Here is a 27,480-nt window from a genome sequence, read left to right on the forward strand (position 1 = left end):
TAACAAAATGACAATAAAAAATCCATACCTATGAATAATTACTTTTAATGTAAATGGAATGAATTTTTCTTTCAAAAGACATAGAATTGTTGAATGGATAAATATACGATTCAATAATAAGCTGTCTACAAGAGACTTACTTCAGCTTTAAGGATACACACAGATTAAAAGTGAAGGGATAGAAATATGTATTCCATGCAAATGAATTTAAAAAATCAACAGTAATTATACATATGTTAGACAAAACAGATGTTACATGAAAGACTAATAATAGACAAACCAGGTTATTATATAATGATAAAGAAATATAACATTTGTAAATATTGATGGACCCAACATAGGAGCACCTGAATATATAAAGCAAATATTAACAAACCTGAAGGGAGAAATATAATAATACTAGGGGAATTCAATACTGTGCTTTCTACAATGGACAATCCAGACAGAAAATCAATAAGGAAACATTCCACTTAAACTACACGTAAGACCACATTGAATTAACAGACATTCATAGAACATTTCATTTAACAGAACACTGCGCACACTGTATTTAAATGCACATGCAATAATCTCCAGGATAGATCATATATTAGGCACAAAACAAGTTTTAATAAACTTTACAAAATTGAAATCATATCAAGCATCTTTTCAGGCTACAGTGAGTGGTATAAAACTAGAAATGAAATACAAAAAAAAAAAAAAATACTGGAAAATTCACAAATATGTAGGGATTAAACAACTTGGTACCAAACAACCAATGTGTGAAGGAAAAAAATCAAAAAATATTTTGAGACAAATGAAAACAGAAACATAACATATCAAAACCTATGCTGTGCTGCAAAAGCAGTTCTAAGAGGAGAAAGTTTACAATGATAAATGCCTACATTAGAGCGGGGAGAGAAGCTCTCAAGTTAACAGCCTAACCTTTCAGCTCAAAGAACTAGAATAAGAGAATAAACCCAAAGTTATTGGAAGAAAGGAAAAAATAAAGACCAGAGCAGAAATAAATGAAATAGAGACTAAAAAGTCATTAGAACACTAAAATGAAAATAAGAGCTACATTTTGAAAAGATAAACAAAGTTCACAAAACTTTACAAAGACTTGCCAAGAAAAAAAAAAAGGGGGGGACTCAAATAAATAAAATTAAAAATGTAAGTGAAGACATTACAACTGAGAACACAAAAATACAAAGGATCATAAGAGGCTACTATGAATAGTCATACAACAACAAATTGGATAACTTAGGAGAAATGGATAAATTCTTATAAACGTACAACTTAAAAGGATTGAATCAGGAAGAAATAGAAAATCTAAATAAGGAGATTAAATCAGTAATAAAAAACTGCCCATGAAAGAAAAATTCCAGACCATATGGTATCACAGGTAAATTTTTACCAAACTTTAAAGAAAAAATAATATCAATCCTTCTTAAATGTTTCCCAAAAAATAGAAGAGGAGGAAACACTTTCAAACTCATTGACTGAGTTCAGCATTATGCCACTACCAAAACTAGTCAAGGATACTACAATAAAAGAAAATTACAGGCCAAAATCCCTGATAAACACAAATGTAAAAATCCTCAACATATTAGTAATTTGAATTCAACAATACATTAAAAGCATCATACACCATAGTCAAGTTGATTTATTTCAAGGATGTAAAGATGGCTCAACATATCTAAATACCATATGATCATTTCAATAGATGCAGAAAAAGTATTTGACAAAATTCAACATTGTTTCATGATAAAAACTCTCAAAAACTGGGTATAGAGGGAAAGTGCCTCAACATAGTAAAGGTCATATATGACTAGTTCATAGGAAACATACTTAATGGTAAAAATCCGAAAGCTTTTCTTCTAGAATAGAGAATGAGACAATGATGCCAACTCTTACCAATTTTTATGCAACATAGTATTGGAAGTCTTACACAGAACAATTATTCAAGATAAATAAAAAGCATCCAAATCCGAAAGGAAGAAGTAAAATTGTCTTTATTTGTTGATGACATGATGTAATATGTAGAATACCCTAAAGTCTCCACCCAAAAAAACTGTTAAAATTAATGAATGAATTCAGTTGTTACAGGAGAAAAAAATCGATATACAAAAATCAGTTACACTTCTATGCACTAAAAAGGAACTATTAAAAAGAGACACTAAGAAAACAATCTATTTTGCAATTGCATCAAAAAGAATAAATCACCTAAGAGTAAATTTAACCAAGGAGGTGAAAGATTTGTACACTAAACATTATAAGAAATTGATGAAAGACATTAAAGAAGACACAAATAAAAGGAGTTACTCCAGGCTCATAAATTGGAAGAATTAATATTGTTAAAATGTCCATAATACACAAAACCATTTACAGATTCAATGCAATCCTTATCAAAATTCAAATGGCAATTTTTTCACAGAAATACAAAAAACAATTCTAAAATTGTATGGAACCACAAAAGACCCCTTAGAGCTAATGCAATCTTGAGAAAGAAAAGTAGAGCTTTAAGTATCACACTTCTAGATTTCAAACTATATTACAAAAATATAGTAATCAAAACAGTATGGTGTTAGCATAAAAACAAACAAATAGATCAATGGAACAGCAGACCAAAATATATATACAGAGGTGTCCAATAAATGTATACACATTTTAAGAAAGGAAAACTGTATTAAAATTGTAATACTCAATATATACCAATAACAAAAGATGATACAAGTCATGTTTGACTTCAGCAATCACAAGAGGTGCTCAAAGTGGTTACCATCAGCATTCAGACACTTCTGATTATGGTGAACCACTGCTTGAGTAATGTTGACCAAAGTGTCTACTTGTATACATTTTCTAGGTACCCCAGGCGTGTATATATATATATATATATATATATATATATATATATATATATATATATGATAAAACCATGAGAAACAAGGACATCTGCTATTTGCAACAACATGGATGGATCTTTAACGCTTTATGGTAAGGGAAATAAGTCAGACAGAGGAAGAGAAATATTGCATGGTGTCATTTACATGTGACATCTAAATAAAAAGTCAAATTCATAGAACCAGAGGATAAAAAAAAAGGGGTTGCTAAGGGCTGGGGTGGGGGGGAATAGGGAGAGGTTGGTAAAAGGATATAAAATTTCAGCTATAAAAGGGAGATTTCTGGTCAAGATGGTGGAGTAGGTAAATGTTGGGCTTGCCTCCTCTCACAACCACATTAAAATTACAACTAAACTACAGAATAGCCATCATTGAGAAGTGTATGAAGTCTAGCTGAACAGAGGACCTACAACTAAGGACATACATAAGAAGCTACCTTGATACTGGTAGGAGGGGCAGAGATGCGGAATGGGCCGGTCCCACACCCGCATGCGACCATTAAAAATTGGGAGGAATATCTTGGCTGCTGAGGTACCCCCAGAGGAGTGAGGGGTCCCAGCCCTATACTAGGCTCCCTAGCCCAAGGTTCCAGTGCCAGGAAGCAAGGTCTCCACAACTTCTGGCTGTAAAAACCAGGGGAGATTGTGGCTGAGTGAAAGGGAGGGTAGCTAGAGTCCCAGGCTTTCTTTTAAAGGGCCCATGCACGACTTACTCACTGATAGACTCACTTGCTCTGAGCTCTAGCACTGGGGCAGCAGCTCTAAGGCACCAGGGACACATAGGGAGGAACTGAAGTGTCTGGCTGCAGGGCAAGGACAGGACATGCTGGTTTCTCTTAGACAGAAGTGCCGGCAGAGTCTATTATTTCTTTGTTGTGCCCTCACCACTCCTGGTGTGCAGACACAGGTGGCTGCCATATCTGAGTCTCCATCAACTGGGCTAACACAGTTCACCGCACCCTGATAATTCCCTAAGACACCACCCCACCCCACTTGCAGACACACCCAATCTGCTTCCAGTGGCTTTTCCATACAAATGGCCTATCTGGCTCATATTCCAGAATTTTTAAATCTCTTGAAGGTTCACAAAACTCAAACAAGTGGCATCTGACCTCAGTGTGCCCCATACCTCTTGCTGAGCAGCCCCAAGTCCAGCACTAGAGGCAGCTGGCCTTGGTTCATGGCTAGGTGTTTTCCAGGCACCTCCAAGCTCAATATGGGTGGCTGGCATCTGCGGATTGCTTTGTGGCTCATGCCAGGTGGACCCAGGCAGGGCAAAGTCTATGGTTAAACTTGGCCTGCAGCAGGGGCCCCTCCTAGGAGGCCCCAGGGCTGGTATACCCAATGGTGTGCTTCAGACCAAGTTGAAGCACCCCTCTACCTGTCTCTGCAAGTGACTGGACAGGCATCAGAGTGCTGCTATAGCAAACCCTGTTCCGTAGGTCAGCCTCTGTACAACAGCTCCTCATTGTAGTAATGGGCAGTTCTCACAGCCAGTCAGACCAAGGGTCAGTCTCTCCCATTGATGTGCAAACAGCTAGCAAGACTCACTACAACAGGAGGGCACACACAACTCACACAAGGGTCATGCCTGGAGCACCCAGCTCAGGTGACAAAGGAGACTACGCCACTGGGACCACAGTACATCTACTACATAATGCCACTCTCCTAAGACTGGGAGACTTAGCAGCTCTACCTAATACATAGAAAAAAACAGACAACAACAACAAAAAAACAGAGGCAGAGACAAAATGGGGAGACAAAAAAACATGTCTCAAATGAAAGAACATAACAAAGCTTCAGAAAAGGAACTAAACAAAATAGAGAAAAGCAATCGACAAGACACAGAGTTCAAAACACTGGTTATAAGGATGCTCAACGAACTTAGAAGAAGAGTAGGAATTTCAGTGAGAATTTTAACAAAGAGATAGGAAACATAAAAATGGAGATAGGAAATATAAAAAAGAACCAGTCATAAATGAACGACAGTAACTGAAATAAAGAATATACTAGAGGGAATCAACACTAGATTACATGAAGCAGATAAATCAGCGATTTAGAAGTTAAGGTAACAGAAAACACCCAATCAGAACAGCAAAAAGAAAAAAAGAATCTAAAAAAAAAAGAATAGTTTAAAAGGTCTTACAACAACATCAAGCATACCAACATTCATATCACTGGGGTACCAGAAGAAAAAAAGAGAGAGGAAGGAACTGAAAACCTATTTAAAGAAATTATGACAGAAAATTTCCCTAGTTGGGCAAAGGAAATAGATATACAAGTCCAGAAAGCACAGAGTCCCAAACAAGATGAACCCAAAGAGGCCCACAGCAAAACATATCATAATTAAAATGCAAAAGGTTAAAGACAAAGAGGAAATCTTAAAAGAAGCAAGAGAAAGGCAGTTAGTTACTTACAAGGGCGCTCCCATAAGACTGTCAGCTGACTTCTCAATAAAACTTTGCAGGCCAGAAGGGATTGGCATTAAATATAAAAAGTGATGAAAAGCAAGGACCTACAACCAAGACAATTCTACCCGGCAAGACTATCATTTAGAATCCAAGGACAGATAAAGAGCTTCTCAGAGAAGAAAAAGCTAAAGGAGTCCAACACCACCAAACCAGTATTACAAGCAATGTTAAAGTCATTTTTTTTAAGAAGAAGGAAAAAAAGATCAAAACTATGAATAATAAAATAACAAAAACTACATATCTATCAAAAATTACTTTAAATGCAAACAGATTACATGCTCCAATCAAAAGACAAGGTAGCTGAGTGGATAAGAAAACAAAACCCTAAAATATGCTGCCTACAAAGATACTCACTTTAGATCCAAAGACATGCTCAGACTGGAAGTAAAGGGATAGAAAAAGATATTTCATGAAAATGGAAACCAAAAAAAGCTGGAATAGCAATATTTATACCAGACAAAATAGACTTTAAAACAAAGGCTATAACAAGAGACAAAGAAGACCCAGTAATCCCATTTCTGAGTATTGATCCGAAGAAACCCAAACACTACTTCAAAAAGATGTGTGCATCCATATGTTCTTTGCAGCATTATTTACAATAGCCAAGATATAGAGACAAACTGGGTGTCCATCAGTGGATGAATGGATAAAGAAAGGTGGTACATATACACAGTGGAATATTACTCAGTCATACAAAATAATGAAATCTTGCCATCTGCAACAACATGGATGGACTTAGGGGGTATTGTGCTGAGTGTAGTACATCAGACAGACAGTAAAAGAAAAATGCCATATGATATCACTTATATGTAGAATCTAAAAAAATAAAATAAGTGATAAAACAAAGCAGAAACAGATGTATAGATAACAGACCACATTTTGATGGTTGCTAGATGGAAGGGTGATGGGGGGTGGGGGGTGAAAAATGGGAAGGGACTAAGAAATACAAACTGGATTAAGAAATACAAAAATACAAATTGGAAGTTATAAAATAGTCATGGGGATACAAAGAATAACATAAGAAATACAGTCAATAATATTATAGGGGCCAGCCCGGTGGCTCAGGCGGTTAGAGCTCTGTGCTCCTAACTCCGAAGGCTGCCGGTTTGATTCCCACATGGGCCAGTGGGCTGTCAACCACAAGGTTGCCAGTTCGTTTACTCGACTCCCGCAAGGGATGGTGGGTAGCGCCCCCTGCAACTAAGATTGAACACGGCACCTTGAGCTGAGCTGCCGCTGAGCTCCCGGATGGCTCAGTTGGTTGGAGCGCATCCTCTCAACCACAGGGTTGCCGGTTCGACTCCCGCAGGGGATGGTGGGCTGTGCCCCGTGCAACTAGCAACGGCGACTGGACCTGGAGCTGAGCTGCGCCCTCCATAACTAAGACTGAAAGGAAAACAACTTGAAGCTGAACGGCACCCTCCACAACTAAGATTGAAAGGGCAACAACTTGACTTGGAAAAAAGTCCTGGAAGTATGCACTGTTCCCCAATAAAGTCCTGTTCCCCTTCCCCAATAAAAAAAATAAAATAATAATAATATTATAATAACTCTGTATTGTGTCAGATGCGTACTAGATTTATCAGGGTGATCATTTCATAAGTTATATAAACTTCTAGTCACTCTGTTTTACACCTGAAACGAATATAACATTGTATGTCAACTGTAATTGACAAAATATTTAAAAATTTTTCTAATGTGGAAAATTTCAACTCTAAGATGAATAAAGTCTGAGGATCTAATGTATAATAAGATGACTATAGTTGATAACACTATATCATATAATTCAAGTTTGGTAAGTAAAATAAAACTTGTATCTTCTCATAGACAGAGAGTGAGAAGATGAAACGGAAGGAGGGAGGGAGAGAGGGAAGGAGGATGGGATGGAGGGAGGAAGAAAGGAAGGAAAAAAGAAGTGAGGTGATGGATGTGTTAATTATTTAGATGTAATGATTTCCCAATGTATATCTATATCAAATTATCTCAATGTACAATTTTATTTCTCAATTATACCTTAAAACTGAACAAAAGTGACAACATACTAAAGGACATCATTCAGAAACAATTAGACAAAACTAAGTTGTGGGGCTTTGGGGAAATTTTCCTGAGGTGTACTGGAACCAACCTCCAAAGGAAGACAAGGCCAAGAGACAGAAGAAAGAGGCTGACAACTCCAGAATTAAACAAAGAGGTTATTAAAGGAACTTATAGACAGAAGTAGAGTTCAGCAGCAGCAAGATGGTGGATCTCTGCATATGAAACAGAATGGGGGCATGATATACAGAGCCTCCAGGAAAACAGCTAGCTTGTAGCTAAGTGGCACATGCTTGTTAAGAGCTGTATATCCCCAGGCAGTAAACAAATTAATGGGCCTACTATGTAAGAACCTTCCTTTCAGGTGATATGGGCCCACCTCTCCTAGGGTGAACTGGTCACTGAGAACAACTTGCTTCTTAAGATGGCACCAGTCACATCAAGAACTAGAAACAATTTTGCTTAACGTGGACATTCTATAAGATAGTTGATGTATTCTTATATAAAAGTCAATATCATGAAAAAATGGAGAATGTTCTAAATTAAAGAAATATAATGACCAAATTCAATGTATTATCAAGGTATACATTGTATCAGTGTATTATCCTTAAATAGATTCTAGTTCAAAGTGCTGTAAAATATATTTCAGGAGTACTTGATTATCACCTATTAGATAATATAATATATAAAGGAATTATTTTAATCCCATTGTATGTGATATTGTAGTTATATGAGAAAGTAATCTTACTTTTTAGCAAGATGCATGCAAAAGTATTTAGAAAGAAAGGGTGATTATGACTGTAAGTTTCTTTTAAAAGTTTCAGCAATATCTCTGTAAACAGTATCCATTTTTTAAAAAAATTTATTTTGGCAATTCTTTTTATTTTTATTTTTGTTATTTTTTTAAGATTTTATTGGGGAAGGGGAACAGAACTTTATTGGGGAACAGTGCGTACTTCCAGGACTTTTTTCCAAGTCAAGTTGTTGTCCTTTCAATCTTAGTTGTGGAGGGTGCCGTTCAGCTTCAAGTTGTTTTCCTTTCAGTCTTAGTTATGGAGGGCGCAGCTCAGCTCCATGTCCAGTTGCCGTTGCTAGTTGCAGGGTGCGCAGCCCACCATCCCTTGTGGGAGTCGAACCAGCAACCTTGTGGTTGAGAGCCCACTGGCCCATGTGGGAATCAAACCGGCAGCCTTTGGAGTTAGGAACATGGAGCTCTAACTGCCTGAGCCACAGGGCCGGCGCCAACATTATCAATTTTTAATTTAAGTGATTGGTATATGAGACTTCATTTTACTCTTTATTTTTTGTATGCTTGAAAATTTTCATTGTAATCTAAAAAAAGAGAAGAGATTGGCTATTCTTCTCTTCCTTTAAGTGCCCCTAAAATGCAGACATAAAGGTTGGAGCTCTAGAAGCCATCACAGAGCTTGAGAAATATGACTGTACCTTGGAGATGGTAGAATAATATGGAAGTTACTTGGGTCGCTGATGATTTCTTGAAGCAGAGCTACCATACCTGCCTTTATTTTCCTGAGTATAGACTTGTTTTACCTAATAATGAAATAAACATTGTTTTCTTGAGTCCACATTTAGTTATTTTTTTCTTTTACATGCGATTAAACCTAATCCTATTTGATAAAGTGAGCATGGACAAAAATATGGAAGGATAGATACTAAGTTATTAATATAAGTTACCTGCAGGAGAAGGTGGAGGCTGATCTAATATGGGTGAGGTGAGTAGAGGAATCACACATATATTTATATAAAATTATATAGGTGTACATGTATAAAGAATGTAAATATTTATAAAAGAGAGAAAAGGAAATTATATCCAAAAAATAAAACAAATGAAAAATAGGTGAGGGTTTTGGTTGTTCTTAGAACTTTCTAGCTTACTATTACCACTTCTTTTGGCTCTGATTATCAGTTGAATTTTAACTACTATAAGATAAAAATATAATTACCAGAAATCTTTTAAGACTTAGTGAACAAAAAGTGAGAATAAGAACTTTTAAATTTGGATTTGGAAATATTATGGAAAATTATAAAAGACCACCTTCATTGCATTGTTAAACATGAAAAGAATTACCTGAATATTAGACACACCCACTTGTTTCTTTCTATGTTAGTAGCAGGCCAGTGACAGTCTTAGTTCAATCTTGAAACAGAGTTTTTTATCTTCTGCATTAGCAGTAAAAAAAGCCACAACATACTTAGATATGAAGAACAATCCCCAAGTTATCTTTTTTGAATAAAACAATGTGACCACCATCAAATATCCCAAAATAGGTAGAAAACCTGTCAGAAAACAAATTCTATTTTAACCAGTTGTAATTATTATGTTTTTATTGTATCTTACCAAGTGTTGGCACCTCCAGTAGCCCAAAAGTGAAGTGCTACTCAAAGGGTGGTCAGTGCCTGTTTATTAACTATTTGTTTCTTGATCACAAAACAAAATCACAGAAATTGCAGGTAAATTGTAGCTACTTTTTATAGTAACTAACCTTGTTCCAACATTCAAGCATGTGATCAATGGACTTGCCTCCTTGAACAAGATATAGATCATTTTGGGCGCTGTGTGACTTACATGGTAAAGTGCATATGGCACGAGCTGCCTACTAGTCAGGGGCAACAGGACCACAAAAAATATTGAAAATTTAGGGTTAGTTTGTCAAATCCACCCAAAAATAAATAAAAATCAGAGAAAATATAAAGATTTATTTATATTTATAAATTGTTATTTTTATAATTGTTAAAATTTTAATAAAGCCTTTTAAGAAATTATATAACTTAACATCATTAGCCAAATTATGAAAGTAAAATGTGCATTATTCACATTGGACTGTAGTATACTGATGGTAAAACAAACTTCACTAAACTATTTTTGTTAGAAAAAGTCTCATTGTTTTTCTGAGTGTAGCTGCTGCCATAAACTAAATGTTGACGATGGAAATGATCTGTTGGAAAAAGGGATGAAGACCGGTATAGTTTGTACTAGTTTTACTTCAAAGTGTGCTCCTTTTTATATTGATCTCAGTATTTTAGCCACAATTAATAGTGAAGTATTAAAACTATGGTTCATAGGTTCTGGATATACTGGCTAACTATTCAATAAAGTAATCAAAAATTAGGTGGAATTTATATACAAAACATGAAATAATTTCAAAACCAAAAATAATTCTTTTCAAGGAAGGATATTGTATTAAAATTTGACAGAAGCAGATGGTCAACCAAACCAGTTTGGTTCAAAATCAATTAGAGAGTCATGAGGCAGGATAGGTTAGTCTAGGACATTCACAAACCCCTGCAGGATACAACATGAGACACTTTATCAGTTACACAAGTAACAAGTGACTGTATCTGGCACCTGCAGCTGGAGAAGAACAAGAACTAGTTTCATCCAGCAAGGCTAATCCTTATGAAAGGGACCTGACCTTTAGCTAACTGTAAAGTCATTTACAATGTGGTTACTACAACTCCCATCATGCAGGTGAAGCCATGACAGTTCTGGAGGAACCAAATAAAGATGAAAAAGCACAGGAAACTGAGGATCCCACCTACTGGGAGGAAACTGATGAGCCAAGACAATGGGACGTCACCAATTTCAGCTCTGGGAGAGATAAGTACCCCTTGTCAGGACTTCCTTGGTGCGACTCAATCTCTGTGTTCGTCAGCACTTCCCTCTCAAGTGTGTACTTTTGTTTCAATAAACTTCCTATGTTTCTTGCATCTGTCTCGCTCTTGAATTCTTTCTTGTGTGGAGACAAGAACCTGGTCACCACTGCTCCGGGTTGAGTCTTCTCTTGGACATCCCGGTGAGCCTATGGTGACTTGCTTATTTATCTGACTTGCTTATTTATCTGACATATTTGATGTTTTTAACCATTATAATACTTCCATAGAAGGAAAGAAGGGGACATGTTATTTTATGGCAGTTAAGATCAAAGGGCAAAATAAAAAGGTGCCTGAAAGCGTCGTGTCCAAAAACAGCAAATCTGGACTTACGTAACTCCAGATTTATTCAAATCTGGATTAATCTGGATTTGTTCAAAAAGGCTATTACAATAGGGAAAACACTCAGTTTCAGAAATCTGCAAGTGTCTCAAAATCAAACAATCTTTTTTCTTTTATAGTGAAGAATAAGCAGTAAATAAGGGAACGTTGGAAAACTGAGAAGAAATAGTACACATGATCTGTGAGGTTTGATGGGGAATATGTTTCACTGTTGGCAGCTGATTCTTAATAAACTGATAAGGGGAACACTTACCTTTCATTTAAAGAAATTTAAGCTTATTTAAAAAATTACAATATAAATTGTTGGAACTGGCTACTGATAAAGGTTTTAAGATAACTTTCAAAATATGGTCTTGTTTTCTTCATTATGGATAAAAGTTAAAAGTATCCTGAGTTTGATGAAATTGCTTTACTTTTTATTATTCTATTCCCATCAACATAACTTTGTGAGACTTGTTTCTCTACCAATAAATATTATTAAAATAAAACATCAACACAGTTTAGATATACAGTAGCCCCTATGATTAGTATTGTCAATCCAAACTAGATTAGTTAACAAATAAGCAAACTAGTGTTTCACATTCAAATCTTTAAAAATTGATATACATGGTGCTCCTTCAAAATGTGTATATAAGCATTGGGAATTGCTATTTTAATTGTTTTTTTTAAATTTAGGTATGATTGGGGAATGACAAAAAATCTAAGTGTAATAGAGAGTCTTTATACTCATTGATCATATGCACATTTTCAATGAAAACTGTAGTCTTTTGTAATTCCCTATACTATGTATGTTCTAGTTGTATTTATTGAAATGTAATTTTATTGCTGTTTAGTATAAAGTTTTGAGTGTATACTTGTAAAGCCTGCATTTCATATTTTGTTTCATATTTTAATAAAAATTAATTTTTGTTTTGTATTTTACCAAAAAATTAGTCACCCATAGATTGGACAAAAGGAAAAAAAAGAAAACAAAAGCTAGGCCTTCCGCACCAATGGTTTAAGAAGCACTGACTTCACATACGCCATGTTTACATGAGTTAGAAAAGATGCTCCTTCTGGCCAAAGGCCATGCATTACCAGTGCAAAAGATTTAGCAAGTGGAGTAAGAACTGGATTTCACCCCTGTACACTGGGCACCATTTTGAAAGGAGTAGCCTACACAATTGTACTCAGACCTGCACAATGTATATGTTCTGTAAGAAACTTGATAATTGCAATAATATGAAATAAATATTTTCTGTTGCTGTTATTGTCTTATTCATATTTCCTTTGAGTACAGAGCCTAACCTTGCTAAAAGTGTGGCTAAAACAGTAGAAAAGCACCTGTAGACCCATCATTATGAGGTTGCCCCTATGCCATTGTCTATTTAAAAGTTAATAAAAGTTGATGTCTGACACCTTTATTGCATTGCACCAGGAACATTGGAATTGGAAATGAAGTGGGATCAAACTTAAAGGGCAAATTCTGGAAAGGAATTATTAGAAATACAATGTAAGTACTTAAATTTTTATGTCTAAACCATGTTTAGTGTTTGAGCTTCTGAGGCACTGAAGCATGTCTGCTTGGAAATCAACTGCTTAAAAATTAATGAAGAAGAAGTATTTTATAACCTTCACAATCAGCAACATGGAGTATAGCTTAGCGAAAGCAATTCACAGTCTATATATATTGCATATGAGACGAGCTTTAATTTTATCAAGAAAATAAAGAGGATATTTCTAATTTTAGCTGAAATAATCTGGTCAAGTCATGGATTTGACAAAACCCTTAGAATCCTTAGAAGTTTGAGAAAGAGACAAAGGGAAAGACTTGGCAAGCACAGAACAAGTGGGGGGGAAAAGCAGATGTAAAGATTTTTCATTTGCTCTTTGAAGATATATCCATTTACGTTTTTTGAACAATTGACTACTTTCTAGTCTGCCAAGTTTAGGAATTGCATTTAAAGCTTTTCACCTATGAGTCAATTTTCATAAGCCTCAGAGCTCTAGTCCAACAGCATATAACCAAATAAAAATTTACACACATGTCAAATCAATATTTGTCTCAGCTCCTCAAGAAAAAAAAAAGTATTTAATGTATAAGAACCTATCAAATTATGATTACTTTCTAGATCAATGTTTCTAAAACATTGGCTGCTCACAGGGATGGGGTGGGGAGCAAGATGGATGGGGATTACTGGTGGTGAGTGACAGACAACTCTAGGTAGCAATGAAATAATTTTGAAGAGTGTGTCTACTTTTAAATGTTCCCCTCAAATAATTATGTCATCCTCACCCCGGGGATGAGAGTATAGTCCCTTCATATAATAATTAGAATAATGTTTCATGATTTTTAAAATACATTTTGTAATTTCTAAATATTTATCATTTGGTTAAAAATCAGTGAGCCCTAAGACCTCAACCCATTTTTATAAAATATAGACTCTAAATTTGATAGGCAGTTAATAAAATTTTAATTAAATGATGAGATGAAGGAGTTAACAGTTAAATAAAGAGCATATATTATTCAATACTAGGTTATATGTCCAGCATCAATACATCACATATATAGAGATTACAAAAAAGTGTTTAAGATAAGGATACTATTTCCAAAAGAATGAACAATGCAGTGGGGTGGCAAAATGAGTAGTATATAGAAGAAGTAAGGGGTTAGAGAACAATTAAATGTTAAACTGTGTTGGGTAACTCAGTGAAGGTTATGAGAACTGTAATAAATGTCTATTTTGTGGGATGCTTTTTGTTTATTATTTTATGTTTTTTTCAGACAACAACCCTAAAAAGAATGTGTTATTACTTTTTTATTGACTCTAAGTGTCAAAACACAGTGTATCGAGGGGGAGGTGTTTATGTAATTAGTATTCAGCTGACAGTTTCACTCAGTAAATCACCTCTGCCTCAGCCCGACCCCCAAATGACACCCAGCACCTAAGAATCCAGCAGGCCTCCCTGCAAACTCCTTAGACCTCCTAAAAAACCAATGATGATGGGGTCAAGATAGCAGGAACCCCAGGACTATGTTCAACTGTTAGAACCTGTATCTGTTCTTCTTGGACCATTTCCATGTGTGACACCATGTTTCCCCGAAAATAAGACCTAGCTGGGCAATCAGCTCTAATGCGTCTTTTGGAGCAAAAATTAATATAAGACCCGGTATTTATATTATATTGTATTATATTATATTATATTACATTACATTACATTATATATATTAAAGACCCAGTCTAATAGTAAAATAACACAGAGTCTTATATTAATTTTTGCTCCAAAAGACGCATTAGAGCTGGTTTTCCAGCTAGATCTTATTTTTGGGGAAACATGGTAGCCAGCTCCTAAAATGCACCCAATGATCCACGCATTCTGGTATTTATGGCCTTGTTTAATTTTCACCCACATTAAAGCCAAACTGGTTTGTGTGACCAATGAAATACTCAGAGGTGACCAGGTGCAACTTCTGAATACTAGTGAAAGCCTAAAGAGCCTTAAAGAAGCTGTTAGCAGAAACCTGGTGACCCTTTTGGAGGCTGTTTTGGTGAAGGATTAAGAGAATGTGAGAAAAAAGTTATTGGAAACTAGAGGAAAGGAGATCCCAGTTTTGTAGTAGCAAAAAGTTGAGCCACACTGTAACCTGTGTTAATATGAAAGATTATGTACCTAATGAACTGGAAGATCTAGCCAAGGAGAATTCTAAGCATAGTAAGAGTGTTGGTCCTTCATGTCCCTGTCCTTACTACACAAGTGGCCAGAGTCTCCATAGACAAGGGATACAGACAAATGGATTTTCTCTGCTTACACACAGGAAAAAGAGGCAGTTACACACCCTTCTCAAAAAGAGGGAGAAAACAAAATGTTTCTCTTGGAAATAAGACAGAAAAAATCCTGGGTTCTCACTCTAGCCCTTTTAAATATAAATACATCTCTCCGTGGGTGCTGGACTTGGTGGCTTTTATAACATAGAGTTATCTTTAAGGTTCCAGGCCTCATTTTCCCTTGAAAGGTAAACACATACTTCCAAAGTTAGGCAAATCTCTATGGCCTTATCTCACTATTTTTCAGTTATAAATTAACTGCTTAAGGCTTGCTCTTAGTCCAGGATCCCAAGAAAATTTATTTCAGAAGACCCTAACTCTGAAGAAACACCAAGAATGTTTTCTCTGCATTTCACAATTCAACATTACATTTTTTCCCCCTTGTTGGCTTCTGGCAAATTTGTCCATAATGTACCACTCCATTGGTTATTTTGTTTTAATCAGACAAACAGGGGCCAGGACAAAATCTGTTTAGTTTATCATAAACAACACTTACTAGCTATTGCCAGCAAGACTCAAAGAATAGAATAAAGAAAATCATCAGTATTGGTCTCAGGCACTCATTCCAAGGGTCTTTGTTTTAGTCAGTTAAATAAATCTATCTTAGATTTCTTAACCATAAAGGTCTATCTTATAAAGGTGGCTTCCGCCTTACACCTCTATATTAATTTTGTCCAACTAGGCAGAAGCATAACTAAGTACAACAAGATATACCCTGTTTCCCTGAAAATAAGATCGAGCCAGACAATCAGTTCTAATGCAACTTTTGGAGCAAAAATTAATACAATACCCGGTATTATATTATATTGTATTATGTTATGTTATGTTATGTTATGTTATGTTATGTTATGTTATGTTATATTATATTATATTATATTATAAGACCCAGTCTTATATTATAGTAAAATAAGACCAGGTCTCATATTAATTTTTGCTCCAAAAGATGCATTAGAGCTGATTGTCCGACTAGGTCTTATTTTTAGGGAAACATGGTATTAATAATTTGTACTGTAGCATTGACTGGAGAACAGAATTTACCATAGATTTCTCCCTTGCAGGCCAAAGTAAAGTATGTTCTCATAGGGTTCAAGGTACGCTTCTTCAAAATATGGCACCTTGGCATATTGAATATTTTAAGTTGAAGGAATTTGAAAAATAGCAGGTGCTGGAAAGACTCTCTGACCTTCCTCTGAAGCAGGTGATAAGACCCTCTTGTGACAGGTGCCCTCCCTATACCTGAAGGAAAGGACAATCCTAATCTCCAAAGACGGAGGGACTCCTGCGAGGAACCTGAACAAACAGGCTTTGCTAAGTTTCATACAACTTAAAGTCTGGATCTCTCAGCTCCCTTGTCAGCCAAGCTGACCTGGGATTATTGTCATAAGAAACAAAGACACATCAGGTCCAGCGGAACGATCTGGTCAAAATTCTGATTTTTTTTTTTTTTTTTAATGTATCTATACCATCCAATAAATGTCTAGAAAGAAAATCAGCCCTCTCTTTGTACAATTGCATTTAATAATCAAACTATGTTACTAGGGTGTGTGCACCTTGAAAAAGTAAGGGTACAGAGTAAGACTATAAGCTCATTGCTGAGTGACTTCTACCATAAAAGGCACAAATCTCAAACTATAAGTAGTATGAATGCAAAAAAAGTCAACAGTAGAAAGCTATCCCTGAGAGGAAGTTGAAAGTCCAATTTGATGCAATCTTCCAGGAGATCAGATAGGAGAAGTCAGCTCCACCATTGAAATTCAGCCGTCTCCCACTTTGTAGCTTTTGACAGGAATCAATAGCAGGAATGAGATAGACTAGATCAGCAATGGTTTCATCAGAGAACAGCCCTTTCTTCAGGCATCTGCTTGTTACCCAGACAGTTCACCAAATATCTGCAATTTATTTTCACAGCTCACTGCGCCTTGGGGGACTGAGGGGATGTCCTTTAATAGTCTCAGAATCATAGTAATATACAGGGAAGGGGTATGAGGACTATTTTTACATAAGAAACTAGCAGGTTGGAATCCAAGCCTGCTACCTATGTGCTACCAGACACAGAACTCAGGCAGACGTTATTCAATCACACAGAACAGACCATCTGAACCTAATTGAGTGGTTGCTACCAGAGATAGAAAGGATTCTTGTTATATGTTCCTGGAAGGAATTCCAGGACATACCACATTAAGCCATGCAAACAAAACCAAGCAAACTGAGGACATATTAAAAGAAAGAAAACGGCATGACAGTGGGCAGGCCAGGATAAAGGACAACTGCACTGAAGAACAAAGAAACTTAAGATTATATTTGAATGAGGGAGCAAAATTTTCAGGGGTGTCATAGTAGGTGCTTCCAGGGAGGGTCTTTGCTGACCACTCCTTCCCATTGGGAGGTGGGATTCTCTTGTAGGAACTGTCATTGCGACACAGGGGGTAGAGATTTTTTCCCTGCCTGCAATGCTAATAGTGTTATAATCCATTACAATTAGTTGTAGCTGCACCTTTTCTTAGGAATTTTTCTCATCTCCTCTTTTTTTGTTTCCTGCACTTCCTCTGTTCCTTTCCACTCCCTCTTTCCCCATGGCCCTGTTCTTTCTGCCTATGGTAACATTTGGCTCCAAGACCCAGTCACGCATGGGCCTGTGCCCCTGACATGCATGCCCTGACTGTGGCCCACGGGATGCTGCAGTGCTGTCCGCAGTTGGGCAGATGCTGATGCATGGGAGGCCTGCATGGAGGAGGGGTGATTGGCCAGGGTTCAGGCCAGGGCAGCACCTACAGCCACCCACAAGCTCGCTTGGCTGATACTGGTGGGCCCTGTAGGCTGCTCTTAGTATGCAGTGTCCTGGGAAGCCAGGAGATGCTGAGTGCCTGCCAGCTTGTCTGTTGGTGGGTCAGGGACTCCACAAAAGGGAATTGTGACTATGGGTTTGCTTAATCTGCCATTTAACTGCCATGGGGTCCACACCTGGATTGCCTGTAAATTAAATCAGATAAGGGATTTTCTCTATGATAGGGGAAGGAAACTCTCCTTTCCCCCACTAACCACATGGCCTGTTTGAAACTCATCAGCTCCATTTTGGTCAGAGGGAAATGAAACCTACAGAGGTCCTGGAACTTCAACAATACCAGGTCATAAAATCTATTGAGTTCCTCGGGACTTCACTGTACCCTTGCGCTCAGGTTTCTGAATGCTGAGGCAGGGATCCCAGCTCACAGGGCCACCAGACCACCAGGACTGGACAATAGACTCCAGGGTGCTAGAGTCAGGGTCACCTGGCAACTGGCAATGGGCCATAGCCGTGTGATGGAGGCCAACAGGGGAGAGGCTGACGATGCTTGTGATCCCCCCCACATTGGCCAGACTGTTCCGGGAAGTCATACCCCCTGTGTGGCTCACCAGGTGAGTCCCTCACCACCCTCTGCAAGGGCTTTCCAGGAAAACCCTTACCATCTTTTTCCCTTTTTCAGGCTCCCTCCCAAGGATTCTAAATGGATAATACTTCTTCAGTTCCTAGAGACTCCCCTCTCAGTTGTCTTCTTCAGAACTGGGCCACCTTAAAACTAGACGGTATCAGGGGGAAAAAAAGTTTATTGCTTATTTTCTTTTGTAACACTGCCTGACCTCAGTATAAATCAGAAGATGGAGAAGCCCCCTATGTCCTTTGTCTCACCTTCACTTGGGCCAGTCTCCAGATGCCACAACTGTGCAGGAAATTTCAGATCCTAGAAGGACACTTTTAAAAACACAAGTGGCTAATCTTACAAGTTATATCTCCACCCTTTTCTATTCTTTTCTTTCCAGTCTCCTTAAAACTGTTAAGGACAAATGGAAAATCATAAGTCCTCTCTATAATTATTGGCAGTTCTGTTTATGTGTATTATCTCTGATATCTCTGTTTGTTTGTGTTTTATATACGACATCATGCCGCTGCCTCTGGATGCTAATTGCTTACTTTTTGGTTCTCAGCAAAAATTAAGGTTCTGAGGGTTATAAATGCCAATTAAGATGAAAGGAAATTATGTGTGTTTTCAGGGAAAGAGGTTATAATTATGGAAATACATTTTTAAAGGAATGAAAGAAAGTAGTTTGTCCTAAGGTTGGTTATTTCTGAATGAGTAAGAAGAGACAAACTAAAAAGAACTAGGAAACTTGTAGGTTTGAGAAGAAAATTCTTGAGAGAAATTTTACATATGGTTAATCTAAACAAGATTGAAATCCTAAATAAGACAAAGTTTCCTAGACTATTGTTCTGCTACTGATATTTTGTAAAAAGTTTTATAAACTTCTGTATTTCAGGACTGCTAGACTTCATGGGCCCTTCTCAATGTCAGATATAAGCCACTGTGGAGAAGCTTGGCCTGACGTTTTCTCTATCTGGCAGAGTGTTATAGTAATTCTGACCCATTGTTGCATCCCTAATGAGAAGACTCAGATCCTAAGGAAGGCCAGGGAATCTGTTTCAACATCTTTAACAACTAAGACAAAAAAATAAAGGAACAGAGAGACTGGAGAAAAGAGAGAGACAGGCCAAACTTTTGGCCACAGTTATAGACAAACCAAGGCCAAAGCCTTGGTCACCCCAGTAACCAGAGAAGAGGAACACCAGGTAAAGGAGCCTGCTTTGAGTGTGCAAGCCCAGACCACTGGAGTAAGGAGTCTCCTGATCCTCCAAAACAGCCATGCCCACTGTGCAAACTAAAAGGGCACTTGAAGAAGGGATTGTCCCCTGCTCTGAAGGGAGCAGGGACCAACTCCTTCCCCACAAATGGCTGTGATTGACTGACAGGGCCCGAGGTTCCCAGCAGCTCCCAAGAAGGCTATCACCATCACAGGGGAGGAACCGTGGGTGATCCTTGACATGATAGGTAAACCTGTTAATTTTCTTATTGATATGAGAGCCACTTATTCTTTCTTGACCATTCACGCTCTGGACCTATTTCCTCTGAAATCTGCTTGGTCATGGGGATAAATGGAGTCCCTAGATTATGGGCTCGTACTCAGCCTGTTTCTTGCCATTGGCCTGTATCCTGGAAGAAAAGTAAGTGCCCTTGCCTAGTCACTGGGTGGATAGAGGCATTTCCTACCTGAAAAGGATATTGAAGTTTCTAAGGCCTTGTTAAAGGAGATAATTCCAAGGTTTGGACTCCCCAGGTCACTCCAGAGTGAAAAGGGAACTTCCTTTGTCAATATGGTCACACAAAGCCTGGCATCTGCCCTGGGGATAATTTATAAACTCCCTTCTTGTTGTTTATCTCAATCCTCTAGAAAAGTAGAACAAGCCAATCAGACTTTAAAGGGACTCTGGGGAGGAGATCCAAGATGGTGGAGTAAACAAATGCTGTGCTTGCCTCATCCCATGAACACATCAAAATTACAACTAAATTATAGGAAAATCAACCTGGAGAACTATCTGAAGTTTAGCTGAACACAAGTTTTGTAACTAAGGATATAAAGAAGAAGCCATGTCCAGACTGGTAGGAGGACCAAAGATGCAAAATGGGCTGGACTCACACCCATGTGTGGTTGTTGAAAATCGGGAGAGATATCTTGGCCACAGAGGGTGCCCACGAAGGAACAAGGAACCCCAGACTCTCACACCAAGCTCCACAGCCCAGAGTTCTGGTGCCAGGAGAGGAACCCCCACAACTTCTGGCTATGAAAAACAGTGGGGATTCCGACCATCAGGATGGGATGGAAGGCGGTGGGAAACCCAGACATTCTTTTAAAGGTCTTGCTCAGGCACTCGTCATGGGCTCCGGTGAAAGGACAGTGACTCTGGGGCCATCAGAGACATATGGGGAGAGACTGAGTTGTGAAACTTTGGGGCAAGGACTGGAGGGACAATCCCCATTTTCTCTCTGGAGGCTTTCTCCCATGCAGCTGGCAGGTGGACACCATCTTTCCTGTGTTGAACCTGCCTCAACCATGGCCAAATATAAATCTAGTTGGCCTGGTGAGTTCCGCTGCTCCACCCTGCTGACTCACTGAGACCCTGCCTCATCCAATGGCAGGAGGCTTTATCAGAGGCTGAAATTCATGGCAGCTAGCAGGTGGCAGCAGGCCTAGGAGTGTCCTGGATTTTGTGGAGCTACCTCAGAACCAGTACTGGTGATAGCCATGCTAGGTTCACAGTGTTGCCTCTCCCATATGCCTCCAGGTTTAGCACAGGCAGCAAACAACCATGGGTCACTTTGTAGCTCTTACCAGGTAGTCCCTGGACAGTCACAGGGAGTGGCTGACCTGGGCCTACACCAGAGCCCCTCACAAAAGGCCCTAGAACCAACATATTTGGATGTTGGCTTCAGACCACAGCAGAACACCACCCAATTAGCCCCACAAGAAGCACACACAAAGGGGTGGGTCTCAACAGGCACCAGAGCCTGCTGGGGTGCATCCCGCTCCATGAGGTAAGCCCCCCCCCCCCCCCGCACAGCAGCTCATAAGCTGTGGATGAGGCCAAACCCCACAGCCAGTCAGTCTGAGTGTCAATACCACCAACTGATGTGCCAAAAGCAATCAGGGTTCAACTATAACAGGAGGGCAACACAACCCACACAAGGGACACTCATGGAGCACCTAGTTCAGGTGACCAGGAAGACTGTGCAACTGGGCCCCACTACAAGGGTACCTACTACATAAGGCCACCTGGCCAAGACTGGGAGACATAACTGATCTACCTAATACATAGAAACAAACACAGAGAGGCAGCCACAATGAGGAAACAATGAAATACATCCCAAATGAAAGAACAGGAGAAAAATCCAGAAACAGAATTAAATGAAGAAAGCAGAAACAGCCTCATATATACAGAGTACATTATGATGGTTGCCAGATAGGAAAGGCATTGAGGGGACGGGTAGAAAAAGGGAAGAGATTAAGAAGTACAAATTGGTTGTTACAAAGTAGTCATGGGGAGGTAGGGTATAACATAAGGAATATAGTCAATAATATTGTGATAACTACGTATGGTGTCAGATGCATACTAGATTGGATAATAGATGGGAGGGCATTGGGGGGCAGGGTAAAAAAGGTGAAGGGATGAAAAAGTACAAATTTGTAGTAACAAAATAGTCACAGGGGTGTAAAGTAAAGCATAGGGAATAGAGTCAATGATATAGTAATAACTATTTATAGTGCCAGTTGGGTACTAGACTCATTGGGGGATCACTTCATAAATTATATAAATGTCTAACCATATGCTGTATACCTGAAAGTAATATAAAATAATATTGAATGTCGACTGTAACTGAAAAAATTTAAAAGGAGGGGAGGGAGTTGAAGAGCAATAAGTGGTCCAAATTTCCAGGCATAAACAAATAAGTCATGGGCATATAATGCACAGTGTAGGGAATATAGTCAAGAATATTGTGATAGGATGGTACAGTATCAGAGGGCTGCTGGACTTATCATGGTGATCACTTCTTTAGGTATATAAATATTGAATAACAATTATGTACACCTGAAACTAATATAATATTGCATGCTAATTATATTTTTAATAAAAATCTTTAAAAAAGAGAGAAAGAAAGGATTCTGGGAAAGCTTTGTCAGGAGACCTCTGAGCCATGGCTCCAGTTACTGCCCATTACCTTACTTCATTGTCACGCTGCCCCCAAAGAGCCCTTACAACTTAGCCCTTATGAAATGCTCTGTGGGAGACCTCTTCTTATGTCTGACCTACTTGTAGACTCTGACTCTGACTTCAATTCTGTTATTTCCAATATTATTAATTTGGGAGAGATTCAATGGGTACTCAGGGAATGTGGGGATCAACACATTCCCCAGGCCAACCCCTTTACCCGTTACAGCCCCATGGAACCAAGGAACCAAGTATTATTAAAAACCTGGAAAGAGGGGTCCCTGGCAGACCAGTTAACTCCTAAATGGGAGGGACCCTATACAGTTCTGAGCTGTTAAGCTGCAAGGGAGTCGGTAGCTGTGTCTACCTCTCTTGAATGAAACCTGTTTCATTCAAGTCTCCACAGAACTTCCCCAAAGAGGAAGACTGTCACTCCTATTCTTGCAAGTCAATGAAAGACCTTAAGCTCCTCTTCAAACAGACAAGCAAATCAATCTCCAAAGACTGATAAGTACTGATGACTAACCCCAGATTCCTGGATTTGTTCTTTATTGCCTTTCTCTTAAGACTTTGGTCTGGTTTTCTTCTTTACTTGTGCCCCACATGGGATCCCCATTAAATGCTGTTTTTTCCATAACCATAGCCAATCATCACCATGATTTTGTCCTTTTGGATTTCCTCTTCCCCAGGCTCCTTGGGGAGAATGGAAAAATAATTTTATTGTCAATTGTTAATCTTTATTTTCGCCATTGTCTTTTAATCTCCTTGTCAAGTCTGTATCTCTTAAGATACAACAATTTCATCTTCAGATGGTAATACACCAAGAATTTCAACCTATCTCTCCTGAGGATGACAAACCATGCCAGAAGTCACTTTATCAAGTGGCCCCCAGTCTTTTACCTCTCACGGCTACCCCTTCCACCACTCTCTAATTTCTCCATAGTTCTCTCCCTGCACATAATAGAAGAGTAAAGAACTCTGGTGCCCATAGACAGGGGTGATGCTCTGTTCATCAGGAAGCAGTTTCAAAAGATGTATCTTCATCTCAAATCCCTTGTAATATTATAAGGGCCCAGATTTCTTGAGGGGTGGGCTGTTGCTGTAGACAGAAAGAACAGGACCATGGGAAGAGAGAGGGGAACCAAATGTTGCCATAAGCAGAAAGAACAAGGCCATGGGGAGAGAGGGAATAAGAAGAAAAGGAGGAAGTGCAGGAAACAAAAAAAGAGGAGATGAGAAAAATTCCTAAGAAAAGGTGCAGCTACAACTAATTGTAATGGATTATAACACTATTAGCATTGCAAGCAGAGAAAAAAAAATCTCTAGCCCCTGTGTTGCCATGACCCTCCTTACAAGGGAATCCCACCTCCCAATGGGAAGGAGTGGTCAGCAAAGACCCTCCCTGGGAACTCCTGTGACGGCACCCCTGTATATTTTGCTCCCTCATTCAAATATAATCCTAACTCTCTTTGTTCTTCAGTGCAGTTACCCTTTTTCCTGGCCTGCCCACTCTCATGCCATTTTCTTTCTTTTAATAAATCCTCAGCTTGCTTGGCTTTGTTGGCACAGATTAATATTTTGGTACATCCTGGAATTTCTTCCTGTGATGTTTTCAATCTCCGTTAACACAAAGAGATTCCATTGTAATAGCCATTCCCATAATTAAACCTATTACAAATTAGCCACAGGTTGTACCTTACAACAGTTAAATATAACCCTGCCCCTATTCAATTCGTATCTTGCAGAAGTTAAACTTACCATTGTTCTTCTTTCCTCCTTTTGCCCAAACCAAGAAATTTTCCATGAAAACACGAACACATATAAACCATACTCGATGGATGGGGGGGGGTCTCTCTTTCAGTAGCGATTAGAGACCGCCATTCCACCTGTGGGGTGGCATTTTCTTACTCTCTGCTAAATAAACTTACTTTCCCTTTAAACTCTATATCAGCTCACATTTGAATTCTTTCCTATGTAAAGCCAAGAATCTTCTTGGCCCAGGGCTTGAGTTCCCACTCCAAGGGCATTGTCTCACTGGTATCAGTAGTGCTGCCCACTGACAGTATGGCCACACCTGCTCTCAGCTTGGAAAGCTGAAAGCCAGAACAGGCTGCATTGCATGAACCAGACATAGACAATTAAAGGAAATCTCTAGTGTTTCTAGGATATTAACCCTTCCCCCCTAAAAAAACCCAAAAACACTCTACCACCACCCCAAAATAAAAGACAGGGGCTTCTCTCTGTGTCTGGAAATAAAAGGGGCAAATGCCCCTTTCTTATGCAAAGCCAAGGCTCTGCTGGGTTATCTAGGACTTTCTTGCAAGGCCTTTTTTCTTTCTTTCTTTCTTTCTTTCCTTTCTTTCCTTTCTTTCCTTTCTTTCCTTTTTTTTTTTTTTGTCCCCTTTGCATCAGTCAATGAGCCTGAATTGACCCACTCTCAAAATGGGTGCTTCTCTTTTTCACAACAACTCATTAGCAAGCTTCAAAGGTGCCTTTCAAAAAGGCACTTATCTAGCAGTAGACTAAAACTGCAAGTACACTTTTATCTAGAGACTGCCTCCCTTTTCCAGCTGTCTCCCTTTACCTATTCCCTTTCTTTAGGCAGAAATTATAGCAGAAGTCCATTGTCATGCAGGAGACCCTGCTCGCTGCGCCATTTGTCATGCAGGGAAGCCTGCGGGTTCTCCGGTCCCACCCCCCACACAACGCAGGACATGGTGAGGCCAAAAAGGAACACCCACAGAGCCATAGGTAGGGGAGTCATACCACTATATTCTCTCTGGCGGCACTATACTCTCACTGGAGGCTGGATCCACACTGTCCGCAACCAGCCATCCTAACTGCAATCTGCGCCTGCTAGCCCAGCCACCATCTTCTTGCTAGCCCCCATTTTTCTTCTCTCTGCTAGCGTAGCCACAGCATTTATATTAGTGGCCAATGGCTCACTGGTTACAGCTGACGGCCAACTAGCCACAGCTGATGGCCATCCAATCACAGTTGATGGCCATTTACTACCTGAGCCAGCACCTGTCTATGTGAGGCTGAGAGCCTGGAAACTACTTTCTGGGGCTCTGCCCCCACATCCATCAAGGAGACTTGTCTGCCTCCCATACGTAAAGAATCTAGTTAAGATTTTAGGCCTCCTTTTTGACAGCAAGAAGCCAACGTGTTTTTTTTTTCTTTTTCCTTGACTGCCAAAACCTGCAGTTAAAGCATCCCTCCCACCCACAGGAAGCAAAAAGCAGTTTGTCCCACTAACACTGCTTTTTGCAGCTTTCCCTAGTCAGGAATGATCTATTTGGAGCACTTATGACAAGCATATAATATTCTACATTGATTTCCACTGTACATCAAGATGCAAGAGTATAGAAAACAATTCCAAACCATTAGAAAGAACAAACAAACCTATTTTTTCCCTCCTGCAAGTTTTGCCCAAACTTCTAGCAACTAAATTTAGTATTAATGGGGTTAAAATCACAGCTGCCAAGAGAAGCTGTAGTTTCCAGCACAGACATGACAATGTGAATGTGTGGTGCAATGCAGCGGCAGTGCAGCCTTTAAACTGCCTGCTATTTTTGCTTTGACATCTAGCCTATGCTGGGAGTTTTCTGGCTCCTTTCTTTCTGCCCTCTTACAGGCCTTTGTGGTTTCACTCTACATGCCTCTCATTCACCCATACATCCTGTGTCCCTTCCCCCAAGGGGGCACATGTGTGCTAGTGCCCAACACAGCTATCAACATTCAAATTCCTTCACCTCCCCCATTTTCGATAGCATAAATGGACAAGTGTGAGGCTACATTTAACACTTAAAGAGGCTAAGGCCAGGGTAGAAAGGGGATGAGGGGTCAGAGGGGAAGAGATAATGTATATTCTGAGATAATAAGCCAGATACCCTTCCCTATAATTTCCCACTGCAATGCTCAGGGTATTTTAGCACTGATTCTCAGATGACCACATTCTGGACTTGACATGATGCTTTAACGGAGTAAGACTTGGGGGTCTTGGAGGTATGTGAATGTATTCTGCATGTAGAAGGACTTGATTTTGAAGAGAATAATTTGCCACCCCAAAATATGTCCCTATGGCATAAGGAAATCTTGAACTGTTCATTTTTAAGAAAGAGCAGACGCAGGAGAATCTGAAAGCTGTGAACACCAAGGAATATTCATTTGATGCGAACCCCAAGAAAAAATATATCTGCTGAAATGGACTCCCCATGTTCAACGAAGGGCCCAAATTTTATGATTGTTAAGAATCTAGTGCCATTTGCTGACAGGGGCTCCTCACATACTCTGTATACCAGGAAGAACTGCAGATGGAAATCTCAGCTTCCTATACTATGCCCTGCTTGTTTACACTGTCAACCAGTACAAGGAAACCCTGGTTTCTTCTTTCTACCAAAGAACTGAGATTGGCCCCGTCCAATCAGAACTGCACAAATTGCATTCTCGTATGCATCTATACCAACCAATCAGAACTGCACAATTTGGAAGCCTCACTAGCATAAAGTTGGGAACTTGGGCAGGAATTTTCTCTGTAAAAGATGACCTCCCCAGGGAGAGATGCAAGAAGGCAGACTAGATAAACATTGTGCTTGTGTTCTTCCATGAACACATTAGAATTACAAGTAAATTATAGAGCAATCAACCTGGAGAACCATCTGAAGTCTAACTAAATAGAAGTCCTACAACTAAAAA

Source organism: Rhinolophus sinicus, chromosome X (genome assembly GCF_036562045.2).
Source record: "Rhinolophus sinicus isolate RSC01 chromosome X, ASM3656204v1, whole genome shotgun sequence".
NCBI classification, from domain to species: Eukaryota; Metazoa; Chordata; class Mammalia; order Chiroptera; family Rhinolophidae; genus Rhinolophus; species Rhinolophus sinicus.